This window comes from Bidens hawaiensis, unplaced genomic scaffold (assembly GCF_021521415.1).
Source record: "Bidens hawaiensis isolate Kalapana, Puna unplaced genomic scaffold, B.hawaiensis_p1.1 tig00052131_1, whole genome shotgun sequence".
Lineage (NCBI taxonomy): Eukaryota > Viridiplantae > Streptophyta > Magnoliopsida > Asterales > Asteraceae > Bidens > Bidens hawaiensis.
This window is the reverse complement of record NW_027506208.1, coordinates 44,269-61,315: the sequence shown is the minus strand read 5'-3', so window position 1 is coordinate 61,315 and position 17,047 is coordinate 44,269. Positions and strand designations below refer to the sequence as shown.

General features: G+C 33.5%; 1 pseudogene; it reads left to right on the top strand.

Annotated features, from left to right (window-relative positions):
* Positions 1 to 4,762: 4,762 nt before the first annotated feature.
* LOC143617078 (uncharacterized protein At4g19900-like) lies at positions 4,763 to 6,143 on the top strand (annotated as a pseudogene).
* Positions 6,144 to 17,047: the final 10,904 nt, after the last annotated feature.

Below are 17,047 nucleotides of genomic sequence, written 5' to 3'. Positions count from 1 at the left end.
TCACATTTCTTAGCGCGCCGCGGGAGGAACTAGAATTCCTAGCGCGCCGCGGGAAGAACTATAATTCTTCGCGCGTCGAGGGATGAATTACAATTCTCAGCGCGCTGCGAGAACTACAATCCTTAGCGCGTCGCGGGAAGAACGGTATCCATAGCGCGCCGCGGGAAGAACTAAAATCCTTAGCGCGCTGCGGGGACAGTTCGTCTCGCGTATCGCAGAAACAGGTGGTCTTCACGCAGGCTTCCTTGCAAGGGGTCTGCGCAGACAACCTTAGGCGGGAAGGAACAAAAGAGTTAGAAGAAAAAGAGGAAAACAAGGCTTAAGGGCGGGACGGCGACAAGAGGGAAAAGAAGGCGGAAAGAGAGGAGAGGGACGGGACGGCGGAAAGAAAGAGAGAGAAAGAGGCGGGAAGGAAAATATATTATTATTATTAAAAATAAAGTATAAGTATAAATAAATATCACATCATAAAAGAAAGAGTTCGGGTCAGAGAAACGGGTACCTGGGTCGGGTCGGATCGGGGCAGATGTCACAATAACATCTCATTAAATTAAAAATTATTCTTACCAAATTATTGATCTAAAAATCCTATAAAATAGGATATAACAACAATTAATATCTTATTTATTTAAAAAAAGATATATATATATATTACTTAAATTAAAAAACAAATTTGATAGTAAAAAAAATGAACGAGTTTTGGGTCTTAAGTATATATTATTAACTTTCATAAATATTATTAATTAAAAAATCAATTTTATAGTAAAAAAAATAAACGGATATTTGGTCTCATCAAAACCATATAGCTTTTAAACCGGGTTATAACATCTCATTTATTTGTGAAACAATTTATCATTAAAGCATAAGTATATTATTAACTTTCATACAATAGAAAAATATATATTCAAAAAATAAATAAATATTAGAACAAACAATATAAAACAGCCCCCGCAATACGGGGGATAAAACTAGTATATATATATATAGGGAAAGGATCAAGAGAGAACTCCTCTTTAAAGAGAGAACTAGAGAACTAATAATGAAGTCTTTTTAGTTTAATTTTAAAAAATATTTTTAAATTTTTTTTCATCATTCTTATATATTGTTATTCTTTACCACAAAAATATAAAAATTAAAAAAAAAAACTCGTTGTAATGCATATATGCAATACATCGACTTTTTTTATATATATGTGCACTAGTGTGTATTTTTATATGTGCAATAGTGTTGATTAGCATATATGCAATTGTTTGTATTTTATATGTGCAATAGTGTTATATTATATAAAAAACAAAAAAAATCAATATAGTGCATATGCGCATTATTGTTGTATTACATATATGCGATAGTGTGTATTGAATACAATTATTAGTGTTAGTATTTGCATATATTCAATAATGTGTATTGTATAATGCAATTCTGTTATATTATATGCAATAAAACACTATTGTATATATGCAATAGGCGTTAATGCACATATGCACTACACCGACAAGTTTTAAGGGTTTTTTTTAGTAACAATATCATCTTATTAGAATGAGGAAAGAAAAAAAAATTAAAAAATATTTTTTTTAAATAGTTAAAAATAATTCTTTACTAGTTCTCTAGTTCTCTCTTTAAGAGAAGTTCTCTCTAGATCTCACCTATATATATAGATATACTAGTTTTTATCCCTCGTATTACGGGGGTTATTTTATATTATTTGTTTCTAATATTTATTTATTTTTTGAGTTTTTTTTATTATTTTTAGGAAAATTGGTTTTTATTGGTCCCAACTATCATCTTTTGGTCACTGCCGGTCCCGACTAACGAATTGGCTGCTGACGGTCCCAACTTTTAACGTATTTGTTCCTAACGGTCCGCGACTAACAGAATTCTAACATTGTTAGTTTCAGGTCGCCAGAAAAACGTTTTTGGCCGGAAAACACACATTTTTTCCCGAAAACTCAACAATTTTGTCCCAAACATAATGGTAACTTTGTATCGTACATTTAGGAACCTTTTTCTAGTAAAATCCCCAATTATTGAGTTCGCCGGAACCCTAGAACCATCGTCGGAATCAGCTGATGGTGCTTAAGTAATGGTGGTTGGTTGGCGGTGAGTCAATTGGTGGTAGTTGCGGTGTTCAGGTGGTGTTTTCTGGTAAAAAATTGACTTTACCGGCCAAAAACGTTTTTCCGGCAACTTGGAACTAACGACGTTATGGCTCTGTTAGTCGCGGACCGTTAGAAACAAGTACATTAAAAGTTGGGACCATCAGTGACCAATTCGTTAGTTGGGACCCGGCAACGACCAAAAGACAATAGTTGGGACCGATAAAAACCAATTTTCCTTATTTTTATAGTATGAAAGTTAATAATATACTTATGGTTTGATGATAAATTGTTTCACAAATAAATGAGATGTTATAAGTCGATTTAAAAGTTATACGGCTTTGATGAGACCCAATACCCGTTTATTTTTTTACTATAAAATATGTTTTTTAATTTTAAACAATATATATATATTAAATAAATCGGATATTAATTTTTGGTATATCCCCTACTTTGTATGATTACACATAAAAAGAATATATCGGGTTAAATTTAAAAAGGAAAAAATCAAATCAAACGTATGTTTGTTAATCTTGAGTGTAGGAGTATATGTATGCCATTTGTCTTTGCTAGTTTTTGGTTTTATATATACAAATCAAACGTATATTTTTCTTAAATAAATCATATATTAATTTTAAGTTATTCCCTACTTTATAGGATTTTTACATCAAATATTTTGTGAGATTAATTTTTAATTTAATGAGATGTTATAACCCGTTTAAGAAATATCTGGGTTTGGTAAGACTCATACCCGTAAATTCAGGTCAAATGCATGAAAAGCCTTTATTTTAAAATCAAACAAATTTGGTGACTCCAAAGAAAGGGGGAGCGACTACATCGCGACACGTAAGATTTTTATGTTTTCGTTTATATATATTATATAGATTTGTTGGAATGCACATACATTAGTTGTTGAATTTAAGTATGGGTCTACAATATTATTTAGAAACATTATTTTGTTGATATAAATTTGTTGCGGTGATACTTGAAGTGAATTTAGGGTTATGAAACATGAAACGAGCTTAGACCGCACTCATGAATTTCGGTTTGTTGTACGTGAGGTTTACGCTAAAAAGAGTAAAGAATAAATTTATGCTAATCCAGAATAGATTGATCGAGTGTTCTCTCCGTGCACTTTATATGATCACAAACCGAAAAGTTATTTTACTAGCTATCTTATGTTTCTAGTTATTTAATGGGACTCATTTGAATATATCCCTCGCATGTGTTTGGCAACGAGATTAGAACACATTTGATATTTTAATTTACAATATTATACGTGGGTATGATAATGTTTCTGTAAATGGTATTCTAATTCTTTTCTCATAACGAATATATTGACTTGCACTTGATGCTTCTCATGTTCTCCAATAGGTAATTTATATACCATGTATAATTTGTGCATTATATTATTAAAAAAATTAATACGCATCATCATGTTATAATTTATTTAAACTTATTATAGCCCATTTACTTTAAATAAATTTATGTTTTTTTTTAATTAAAAAAAAACTCTATAATTAATACTTTAAATGTTAAGTTTCACCCACCCATCCTTAGAAAAGGTTCAAGTTTTAACTTGTTCCTCTCAAATTATGTGTTCAAATTCCGCTACTAATTAAACATGTGAACACCTAATCACCTAAACACACATCACAAAATATACGCCTTCCTCTATAATCTCACAACCTCACATTGGCTAACTCTCTTTGTTTAGTGTGTACCATTTCCTTGGTCATCTTTCTTATTATACGAATTCTCGCTACTCTCAAGATATAAAATAAAATCACAAAGGAATTTAAAATTTATGTCAACGTTCTTAGCATTAGAACCGATTTATGCAATGACTAGATTAAGAAATTGTAGTGCTATTGTCTTGGACTGTTGATGTAAAAGTTACGGCAACGTTCTTATAGCTAGAACATAAATCTTAACATCAATTAACGAAAATGATAAAATCTGTCACAAACCCTAAATGTGAAGTATAATTTTTGTAGCTAAGTCCAGGAAGAGTGACCTCAGGGTAGACTCGACCTCGCTAAGAATACCACTCTGTCTACTCTGAGATCGATGAAAGACCGAATATGCTTCCCGATTCTCCCAAACACATTCACACCTTGTTCACCAATGACCACTTTTGTTATACTATTATTATTATTATTATAAAACTAGTGAAAAATAGATTGAATGAAAGATGGATATTTCTATAGTTGTAAAATAGATTGACACGATGTTGCGCTAATATGGAAGAGATGGTGAAATATGAATTGAAGTGGTTAATTACCAAATTTGCAATATTCTATATTTAAAGGACGAAATTTAATTTTGTCATGAGTCATGATATTTTTTTTATGAACGGTATGAATCATGATATTATGTATTTAATTTAGGATTCCAGAATATTTAAATACTTAAGTGAGGGACCCACCAAACCTTAATCACATTTGCACGTCTACTTTGACGACTCACTCTTCCTCATTGGTTTAAACTTAACTCACAAATTTCCACAAGAATATTGACTCTTCAAAAGTCAAGTTTTGTTGTTTGATTAATTAATAATTACAATAATTATTATTATTATTATTTATTATCCTCTTCCTCTTCATTCCCTCCAAAATAAAAGCTTCAACACTCGATCATGAACTAGCTAGTTCCTCATAATCTAATCAATGATGATAAACATTCTCTCCTCTAATCCGACTGACCAAAGGAGGAGCAACCGCAATCGCAACCGTCGTACCGTATTCCATATATTCACCACAATATGTTTCATAGCAATCATTTTAATTTACACCTTCAACACAAACACTTTCATTTCATTCAACTTCAACTCAACTGTTTTCACCAATCACAAATTCGTCATAAATCACTTGAAATCCGCTTCACCGGTTCACAAACCAATATTAATCGTTAAACAACTCATCATTCAAGAACCAAACAAGCTTCTCGAATTCGATATTTTGAAATCAAATTCCGAATTTGAAACTCGCGCAAACGGGTTTTTCAAAGGATGTAAAACTCGATTCTTCATGACATGGATTTCGTCCTCTATTAAACCTTTTGGAGAACGAGAGCTTCTTGCAGTAGAAGCTCTGTTCAAATCAAATCCCGGTAGCTGTTTGCTGATACTATCAAACAGCTACCGGGAATTTGAATATGATCACGCGTTTCAAATACTGAAACCCGTGATCAACCTAGGGTTTCGGGTTCAAGCTATTGAACCCGACCTCAACTTCCTGTTCGAAAACACTCCCGCAAAAACATGGTTTGATAATATCAAGACCGGGATCACAAAACTTATCGAATTTGATCCGGCTCGTCGTGCTTTACAAATACGGAGGCGTGTATCTTGATACTGACTTCATTCTGTTTAACGATTTTAGCGGTTTACATAACTCGATAGGAGCTCAAAGTGCGGACCAATTCGGGAACTGGACGAGATTAAACAACGCAGTTTTGATATTCGACAAAAACCATCCGTTATTGTATGATTTTATTGAAGAATTTGCGTTGACTTTCAATGGGAACCGATGGGGTTATAATGGACCATATCTTGTTTCAAGAGTAGTGGAACGAAGAGGAAGAAAAACCGAGTCAAACTTTAGTGTTTTACCCCACGTGCGTTTTATCCTGTGGGTTGGACCCGGATTGGCGGGTTGTACAGGCAGCCCGTGAATGTAGGTCAGCGGAGATGGGTGGAAGCTAAGATGGCACAGTTAAAGGAGTCAAGTTATGGGGTTCATTTGTGGAATAAACAAAGTAGAAGTTTAATGATTGAAGAAGAAAGTGTTGTTGCAAGATTAATTTCCGAACATTGTGTGGTTTGCAATTATTTTAATAAAAGTCGAACCATCGACACGCCCGTATAGAAGGATTCTTTTTACGTTTTTACTTTTTTTCACATGTCACGTCCTTCTCATTCCTCTTTCTTCCACGTCTGGTACGAATCAAAAGATGGAAGTCGCTTTGGAAATGGTCTTAAAAGAATTCGAAATCGAATTCATGACTGCTTTTCATTTAAAAAGCATGAGAAGTAAATAACACAAGTGGTAAATTAACATGTAAATTTGTATAATGATCTTTCTTTTTTTTTTCTTACCGAGCTAGGGTTGCATGCGTGTTATTTAATAAGAAAAATGTTTTTGAATGAAAAATGAATATTTATTCTTTTTACTACAATTTGTTCATGATGGTGCATGCTTTGGTCGAAAATCGAAATATATGAATTTATCAAAGTCAGTTTGAGACCGTTAACCAGACATGTAGGTAGAGATGTAATGCTAATTAACCACTTAACCAAAGCTGAAACGGACTCGAAACCAAAAACTGCTTTGTGACCGGCATAATAAGAACCTGTTTGTAAACGATATTAGTTGTAGATTAGGGACTGGTTAGAGATTCTCAAGCAAGAACCAGTTAACCAACAACGTTTTTTTTAAAAGGTTGATAACCGGTTATTGACGTTAGCAATGTTTTCTTTTCGACAGTTTTTAAACGGCTATATAGTCGTCATAAACCGATTTTGACCTTTTTCCCCCAACGAATTAGTGCATACAGATATATTTATTTATGTAAGTATGTATGTATGTATGTATATATGCATGTATGTATGTATCGGAAAACAACCCCTTTAACAAAAGAACGCTCAAAGTGGCGAAAACCAATCTAAAACTCTCAAGCCTCGGTTCTCAAGCTCACACGACAAATGAAACAAACATGGTGTTTGATACGATCCTAAATAATTATTATGTTTAATATATACTATTTAAGTTTACCAATTATTTAGTTTCCTTATTATAATATAACTAAGTTTCCCTATTGCTTATCTTTTCCTAGTTTTATGTCTTTGGTTTTCCTGTAAGTTGTAATAATTGTTTAAGAAATATAAAAGGAAAATTGTTCCAAGTTTAGTTTCTCTTCTTCTTCTTCTCTTGTTCTTGGAGCCTAATCCACTCTACGGGCCTATTGAGAGATTGACCATCTCGAATCGATCTCTATCAATGTTAATACTAGAAACAAGGGGAACCCTCAAACTTTTTACCAAGTTCGAATTAAGTCTAATATCAACAGTACTGTAACGACCTGATACAAGACTTGTAAGTCGTTACTCAAAGTCACGTCCAACTCTACTTTGAGAGCTCATTTGGAAAGACATTAATTGCAACACAGCGAAAGCTATAATGACATTGCATAAGGGTGTTGCTAAACGTACCCCTCTTACACCATTTTTACTAAATATACACCCTCCCTTAACTTATTAGATATATTATTATTACCTCTTAAAATTATTTATATACATATTAGTCATTACAACATTTTTTCACTTAATAATCTTCACTACATATATCAAATTAAAATCTATCAAGTATTACTATTAATTTATTTTTTTAGTATTAATATTGTAAATATTTATAATATCTTTTTTTTTTAATTTTAATAGTATATATATTTATAATATTCTTATTTTACCTCTTTATCTTTTACAAAATAAACCCGAAACTCAAAAACCTAAAACCCTAAACCCGAACCCCGAACCCGAAACCATAAACCCTAAACCCGAAACTCGAAAACCTAAAACCCTAAACCCGAAACCATAAACCCTAAACCCGAAACTCGAAAACCTAAAACCCTAAACCCGAACCCTAAACCCTAAACCCGAAAACCTAAACCCTAAACCCTAAACCGGAAACTCGAAATCATAAAAAAACGCAATTTGTAAAAAAAATATGAAATCCTTATTTTTGTGCTAATTTGGTAATTATATTATTTCAAGGGGTATTATGAAAGTTGGTTTTTCCAAGATGGGGGAGGGATATGACAAGCAACCAGGGGGTACGTTTAGCCTGACCCATTGCATAATTGTTAACCGAAGCCCTAGGAGCCACAAATAAAAACTAAATATGAAGACAACGATGATACCTATCATCAAATAAAATGTCTTATTTTTCTTCTTTGTTTTTTAAGGATGCTATGTCTAGTTAATTAAAAGTATATGTTGAGTTTGTTTTATTTATTTAGGATCTAGTTGATTTTATTTATTTATTTTTTGAATCAAAACTTGTTATTATAACTAGTCACCGGTTAACTGGTTGGGTTATTAACCTAACCAACTACCTAGGTTAGAGAGTTATCAAAACCAGTTATGGCGATTGTTGGAATAACAGTATTTGACCGTGTTGACAAATAACCAGTTCAATTATTAACCAAAAGTACAATAACAATTAAACCAATATTTTCATCTCTATCGGTAGATATTAATCAGTATCTAGTTGGCTGGTTATATGATTAATCGATTGATAAGGTTGAATCATGTATAGAAAGGAAGGTGAACATTCGTTGGGTTGTACTTTACAATATGTGTTTCTCTTTCCGGATATGCAAACTAGTCATTTTTCAACTTAGATAGTGTTTGGTATGCAGGAATAGGAGGAAAAATGGAATGAATCAATGTGATAGAATGAAAAAAAAAATGTTTGGTTGGTTACTGAAATAAAATAAACCATTACACAAGGATTTCATTCAATCAAAATCATTCTTCCTCACCCCCTCTTTTTTTTTTGTTTTTGTCATTTCATTCTCACCCTACTCTCTAGATAACACTAGCTCACAACAACCACCGGTCCACCACCACAATCTGACCCGTGACCATTCCTTTAAATCTCAAGACTCAAATGTCAAATGAAGAAAATGTCATGTTGGTACTACAAAGAGAAGCCTGTAATTTTTCGAAGCTTGACTTATTTCAAATGTCGAACAACATTGCAATGGCTTGCTATAAGAATTGTAAGGTGTTCCTCAAAGCCACATCAAAAACTAATTTTGCAAGACATTGCAAGGCGGTAAAAGTTAATTATGAAGCCTAATCATCGACTAACCTTTCGAAAGCCGTAACTAAAACTAATCGAAGACGACGACTACAATGAGTATATATCATCAAACTATATTGTCGTTTTTCTTTTTTATTTTAGCTATGTTGTCGTTTAATTTCTCTTTTAATTTATTAAAATGAGTTTATTTTATATTTTAGTAGTCAATTTTAATTTTTATATTAAAACTGGGTTTTAGCCTGTATAGGTGAACCAGTACGATTATTAAACAAATCGGTTCACTGGTTACTGATATCTCCTTTCAGAAACAGTTTAATCAAAACTGGTTCAGTTAATAATCGATGCTTAAAAGTCGGTTAACTAAAATGTTTGGGTCTTTCCCAAAAATCAAATATAAACCCTCCTCATTTACCTGGACTTGGGACTGATAATAATAAACTAATAAGTTTTTATAGTTGGAGACAAGGGATCAATTAGTGAAAAGGAGGCTTTCTTCTTTTCAATCTAGTGGTCCAACAGCTCTATAAAACCAAATACAAACCCAACTGCCCAATCATAAAAGTCCATATTATATTAACATGTTTTAGTTGGGGGCCTTAACAAGTTGGGGCCTAAAGCCCTACCTTATTTTAAATGGCCCACGGTTCGCCCTTGCCGGCTGTTAAGAAGTTTATATTTTTATGAATAGCAATAAAAAGATTATAATGTTGGGCCTAGTTTCTAAAGTTGGGCTCAGCTCATGACTTAAGTTCATTCTCCTTTACAAGGATCATCAAACCAGCTCAAGTCCATTAACATGGTTTTAAGGCTCTTTGTCCCACGTGGCTACATGTCTTCGGATACAACAATCATCCAAAAATTATATTCAACTGTCTTGATTAAATTATGATGCTACTATTGCTTTGAGTGTTTGTATAATAATAATTTTATTAGATAAAATTTAAAAATAATAATAAACAGATTAACAGTTCTAATAAGTAATCCTAAACACAATATATCTATAAGAAACTCAAAAAGTGTTGTATTAAATCTTGTTCTTTTGGTTCAGGTGAAAGTAATTATAAAGATAATATGTGGTTTATATAATGTTTATAATAAGGAAAATTGGATTTAAATAATTCAAACTATGTCATATTGGTAAATATCAGTATCAATTTTACACTTGCCTGCTAACAGTACTAACTATTTATGTATTTGTTTTTAACGGGCCACGACTAATGAATATTAACTCCGTTGGTGTTTGTCTGACGTGGCAATCCCAGTTGGCAAAAACTTGATTACGTGGAACGTTTTGTGGCGGCTGACTGTGTCCATCCCACCACTAAACCCATCATCTTCAACCTAATACTCTTTACAACCCACAACCCACAATACCACCAGTCCACTACCCATGCAACCATCGTCGGAACCCCGACCGCCACCATGCCCATCCACAACAACCACCATTGGAACCCACCACCCGCAACTGGCCATCTTCCAGCCATCTTCTCCGACCTCCAACTTGCCAGAGTTCTGCCCTAATCTTACCGGAGTTCACAAAACCCAGATCCAATTGCTTGTATTTAGGGTTTGAGACAATGGTCCTTTAGTGAGCAGGGTAGCGGCGGTGGAGGCCCGCGTGAGTAGAGTGGCGGTGGTCGCTGGGTTCAAATCCTTCGGATCTGGTCCAATTATATCACTAATATCCGATTCCGGTGGCGGCGACAGTTGCTTCTCCTCCACCGTAGCCGGCTGAACCGGAACCCTAACCTCCTTCTCCTGATTCTTCTATTTCTTTGGCGTGAGTGAATGATCTCGTCCTCGGTTTTTGACATTTTTGTTGATTCGAATATTATTATTATTTGGACTGCTAAAATTACGAGTGATGTTCGTGTTTCGATAATTAATCGGTGTTATATTCGGTAGAGGAAGAAGCGACGGTTGTTGACGGTGGTGGTGGAGGTTATGAGGTGGGCGGAAACCTGAAACACCCGGTGGCAAAGACATAAAACCGCCACCGACACCGGAAAAGTGGCCGCCGGAGAGATAACTTGCTAAAAGCTATTTATCAGTGGTGGTTGCTGTGGATGGGCATGGTGGTGGTGGGTTCCGACGATGGTTGCAGGGGTGGTGGACTGGTGGTGTTGTGGGTTGTAAAGAGTATTAGGTTGAAGATGATGGGTTTGGCGGTGGGATGGACACAGTCAACCGTCACGTAACGCTCCACGTAATCAAATTTTTGCCAACTGGGATGTCCACGTCAGACAAAGACTAACGGAGTTAACATCCGTTAGTCGCGGCCCGTTAAAAACAAATACACAAATAGTTGGTACTGTCAGCAGACAAGTGTAAATTGGGACTGATATTTACCAATAGGGCATAGTTTGGAATATTTAAAACCAATTTTCCTTATAATAATAATAATAAAAAGATCCCTAGTAACGAGTAGCAATGTTTGATCTTCTCCTTAAGTTATGATTAAATCCCTATTCACTAACCTTAATCAGATATGTGTATCTGTGTTCACTAGAGGATTAGAGAAGAAAATGGCCACTGAGTAGAAGAAACACCGATGGTAAAATTAGGGTTAGAATGATGAAAGGGAATATGGATAAGGGATTTAATTAGATTTAATCAGAACTACGTAGTTTTGATGAGTTTCACATCTAAGTTAAATGTGTAAGAGCATTCCCAATGGGTTCTCCATATCCATCTTCATTTCTAAAATTTAGAAAAAACATCCAAATAATCACTCCAATCCATTCTTTATCTCCAAACTCCATCTCTAAATTTTAGTGAAATGATATAAGAAGCCTCCAAATTTAGAGTGTTCTACAATACTCCATTTGCATCTACCCTTCTATAAATTTATATTAGATTTCATTTTATATTGAAAATAATAATAAGACAAATGAATACAGAAATGGTAATGGAGAATGGGTGGGGGATGGGGTATTAGAAAATGATGTATAAACTAAAGAAATTATGTTTTTTAGTTAGATTTTAAAGATAGAGATAAAGAACATATTGGGAATGCTCTAACATCCTCATATTCACTTTCCCCATATATGTATTTCTTAATATTTAAAAAACAATCATCCAATTCGCTTAAGTACATTTTTATAGAAAGTTTTTTTTTTTTTTACAAAACTCAAATCATAACCCAATAAGCCCATTTAAAATTTTAGTTGTTTAAACTCAATAAAAAAGTCAATTTTTACTTAAGACTCAATTTTTTCTCGCATTTTGCAGCTTTTGCCCAAATTTTTTCTCGTGTTTGGTTGGGCAGGGGGTAAGCATGCGTGTGTTGACCTCACTGAGGTGTCCCCGTTGGTGGGGCTGAGAGACAGTGGCTTCGTACCGGGACATGCGGTTTTGAGAGCGGAGTCTAGGAAGGTTGCTAAGCATGAGACATCGTGTTTGGAGAATCAGCACGTGTTCATTCCATTTGCCTTCGACACTTTTGGATCCCTAGCTCCCGAGGCGGTTCGCTTCTTGGAGCGGGTGCAGAAGGTGGTCCACAGTGACTCGCAGAGCCCGAGGAACTAAAGATTTATATTTAGTAGAATAGGCTTTGCGATTCAGAAGGAGATAGCGGCGCAGCTTGTTGCTCGCTTACCCATTATCCAGATGTAGCCCGGTTTGTGTTATATATAATAATGTTTTTAAACATCAAAAGATTTTTATCATGGCTTGATCGATTTAAACACCAAAATTGTTTATCACGGCGTTGATCGTTTCTTCAACCTTCTTCTTGTTGATCACATCTTTGATCGATAAACACAAAAATATACACAAAAATGCGAAACGGGTGGATAGAGCTTAACCACCCTTATATCGATTCAAGAACGGATTCATAAACTCAAAACAAAAAGGTACACAAACACACTAAAACAAAAATTGGATAACTCCAATGTTATATGCATATAAAATATAGCTAAAAAAACCTCTCTTACACATGACTTATGTCTCTCCTAATAAAATCATAACTCAAGCCAACAATTTTTAGTCATTGCTATTACTACTATTTATTTCATATCTACCTATTAGTATCTACATGTTGACCGAAGGGTATTCTCGTGCTTAGATAATTACAAAAATTGGAAAAATACTGATTTGCATGATTACATCACATGCATAAACGAGTTATTCAACCCGTGTATAGTGGAAAACTTTGTGAAAAACATAAAAGAAGGTTTGCATGTAGTTTGGAAGTTTGTAGAAGTGATATCTTTAATTTTAATAAGCCAGCAATTTTAGTTAACCGGATTCAGTTGGCACGCAGGTCTCCATATTTATGATCCCAAATTGGGACGGCCAACGACTTGATGTTCATTGCCCACCGCAAAAAATATATATAATATACTAAAGAAGACACGTGGCCACCGGTCCACCTATTATTTATAGTTTGCAAATTTAAAAAATATGTCTCTTTGCTAATTATGTAATGTCACTACCTTTTTTCTAAATATGTAGTTTCTCGATATTTATGAATCTCTCTTTTTATGTCAAGATTTAGTACCCATTAGCATCACATGACTTTGTATAAGCAGGATATTCAAGTGACCATCGAGCTAAGAAAGTAGGCTATTTATTGTAGTTTAGTGGGTTCTTAATAAACTATCCCGGCAAATATAGTAACTTACCTTTTATATATTTCAAACCGTAAGCTTCTTTTACCCGCAACTCTTTAGATAACGTTTTGATCATTGTTAAATGTTAAAGAATAAAAAAAGGCCGTAAGCTTCTTTTAGGGTTAGGCTAAATGTACCTCCTGTTTGCTTGTCATACCCCCCCCTTTGGAAAAACCAACTTTCATATTAACCCTTGAAATCATATAATTACCAAATTAGCACAAAATAAGGATTTCATATTAGTTTTTTTACAAGTTGTGTTTTTTTTATGATTTCGAGTTTAGGGTTCGGGTTTAGGATTTAGGTTTTCGGGTTTAGGGTTTCGGTTTAGGGTTTAGGGTTTCGAGTTTATGGTTTAGGGTTCGGGTTTAAGGTTTTAGGTTTTCGAGTTTCGGGTTTATTTTATAAAAGATAACGAGGTAAAATAAGGATATTATAAATATATATACTATTAAAAAAAGATATTATAAATATTTACAATATTAATACTAAAAAATAAATTAATAGTAATACTTGATAGTTTTTAATTTGATATATGTAGTATAAATTATTAAGTGAAAAAATTGTTGTAGGGACTAATATGTATATAAATAATGTTAGGAGGTAATAGTAATTAATCTTATAAGTTAAGAGGGGTGTATATTTAGTAAAAATGGTGTAAGGGGGTATGTTTAGCGGCACCCATTCTTTTAACTGCAACTCTTTAGATAACTTTTATGAATGATATGAATGTTATGAAAGCTATAAATCAATCAGCAAACACTGGCTTTTAGTATGCATATTAGATTAAGCAAGTTAGTTTGAGAAGGTATGGGCATGGCTGGTACTGAAGCAAGGGCTACCTCGCTGAAGACTTGTATCATGCCATTTATGTTTGTTCTATTTACATACGTTATAGTTTGTGCAAGGTTATGTACTTTTTTAAAAGAAGATGCATGACATGTTTTGAACGATTCCGCTGCATGTGAAAGAAATTTGATTTTTAAAACTAATATGTAAATGAGTAAATCCAACTATACAAACCCATGGGATAAGGTGTTAAACCTTAGACAAGTAAACCAAGTACACCAAACACGATATTGCATATAACGTTTATGCGACTCTTTTTATTAATAAGATACAAGAACGGAATACATACTACCAGAACAAAATAAAATTAATGATAGGTTTATATAACACCCAATACCATACTCTTACTAAAACTAGAAAACTTAATTAAACTAAACTTCTACTTTATTTAATAATTAGTAGCAAACCCGTGCGATGCTGCGGCGACGACACATTGCAACGCCGTACACGTTTTTGTTAGTTTAATAATCGTCTCATGATTTTTTGCCAATCTGAAGGCAAGGCTTGTCCGCCGTCTAGGGTTCGTTTAATTTAATGTTTCTGGCATGACTTATTTAAGAGTAAATGAAAGTGACCTACTTCATTAAAAAAACAAAACAATGAAAATCAATTATTAAAATTTAAAGAACTACTAAAACGCGAGAGCAAGTCAATTGCTTAACATGAAAAATATGAATCAACACTCATGTAAAGTATGTCTACATATATAAATATTAATTATAGAATATGGAAAAGTATGTTGAAAGAGATCTAAAAACTCAACCACAATAAATTCTATGTACATGATAAAAAGTAAAAAAACGTATTCTTCTTGTTGGATCATCAAATGTTTACACCATACACGAATCAGGCTAATATTCAGGCCAAGATACAAAGAAAGACATCAAATCCAATAACTTATTTATTTCTTATTGTTTAAATCTCATCAGAACGTGCCACAAAATCACCTTTACTATTACCGAACAATTTGAAATTGAGATTGAACAAAAATTTTTTCTTTTAGATGCAAATGCAATCTCTCTCTTTTTTTTCCTTGTGCAGCATACCAATCACTATGCCTCTTTCTCCACATTCTTGTTATAGAATAACATCTATGGAATTCAATTTTTTATCCACAGACAACAGTATGAGACATTAAGAACATAACCTGCTACTACATTTTCACCAAAATTATATTGCTCACATTTAATCTATTGAAATGTCTAAACATTACCTCAGTGGAGACTTATCATTAAGATTAGTAAACGAGCTGACTTTGATCTTAATCTTTTAGCTCCTTAGGATTTGTAAACGAGCTAAGCCCAAGCTCGATATTTTAGCTCGTTAAGATTTATAAATAAGTCGATGGTTCATTTATAGCCCTACCGTCGGTACATTTTATTTTTTTAGTAACAAAAAATCTCAAAGACAACAATTAAAATTAGGATTTCATCGCTGACATCATGATGTAATGGTATCGTGAATTATAAAATATACTTAATCCCATATCCAAGTTAAGATTTATATATACATATATATAAAAAGGAATTCAACTATTCAAGTACCAACGTAGAGGACATTTCCTTCATTATAGGAGCATTTGAATCTGCATTCCATTTGGTGACAAATGCAAATATGTGATAAAGATAAGCCATTTCATCATACTATGCAGCATCATGAGCAGTCTACAATATATTCAAATTAGTTATAGATGTATTTGTTACCAATTTAATAGGTTCCTACACATAGGTATTTCATATTGACCAGAATGCCCTTTATGATACAGACTTTCCTTTCACTATTCTAGTTCAACCAGAAGTAAATTTTGACCCAGAACTTATCAAGCATCACCGACTTGCTGCTACTTTTTACCAAGTTTCTTATTTTCTTCAATGTTCGGTACTTACTATAATACACTTTTTGTCAAAAAAATCTTCTAAACCTTCTAAGGCTGCTTGGATTCACTTCATTAAATTGACCCATTTACTAAAATTATAATTTTAACCCGTTCGGTTCTTTGACTTATTAACCATTATTAGTTGATATTATTTTTGGGGGAAATCCGGTAAACTTAATTAATAAAAAGAATAACCGTATGCAATACAACTAAGAGGAAGCCAAAGACATACCCAAAGGCACTTCAAAGAAACAAAACCTAACTACGAGCTAACTTAAACAAATAAACTAACCCGAAGTAGATGTGGAGCCCAAATGTGGCAATCACCAAAATAGTCTACATAAAAACAAAGGACCAATTTGTTAATGAGCATACTTACCAACATCCTTGTTCCTAAAAGAGGGGGTCGGTGTTGCCATTATTTGGGCTGTCATCTTTAGTACCCGAGCTAGACAGAGATTAAAGCTGTAGGTTCGTTAACAGCTACGTAAGCATTTTTTGGTTCATTAACAGTTGTTGAAGAACTATTTGATGCAGTGGACTTTGGGACCAGGCCTTGGGCGTCGATGGCTTCATGAACCGCTTTTCCCTTGGCTTTTTTAGAGTGCTCAAATACTTCATCCTGTAAGTCGAAAGTAAAAAATGTAAACAGTATATTTTTTTAGACTTGTATTAAGAGGTAAAAACAGAAAAGGACTAAAATAGCCTCACAAGATTATAGAACTATATGATTTCAGTAAAACAAATTGTGTGTTTATTGACAACACCATACATAATATTGTTTAATTA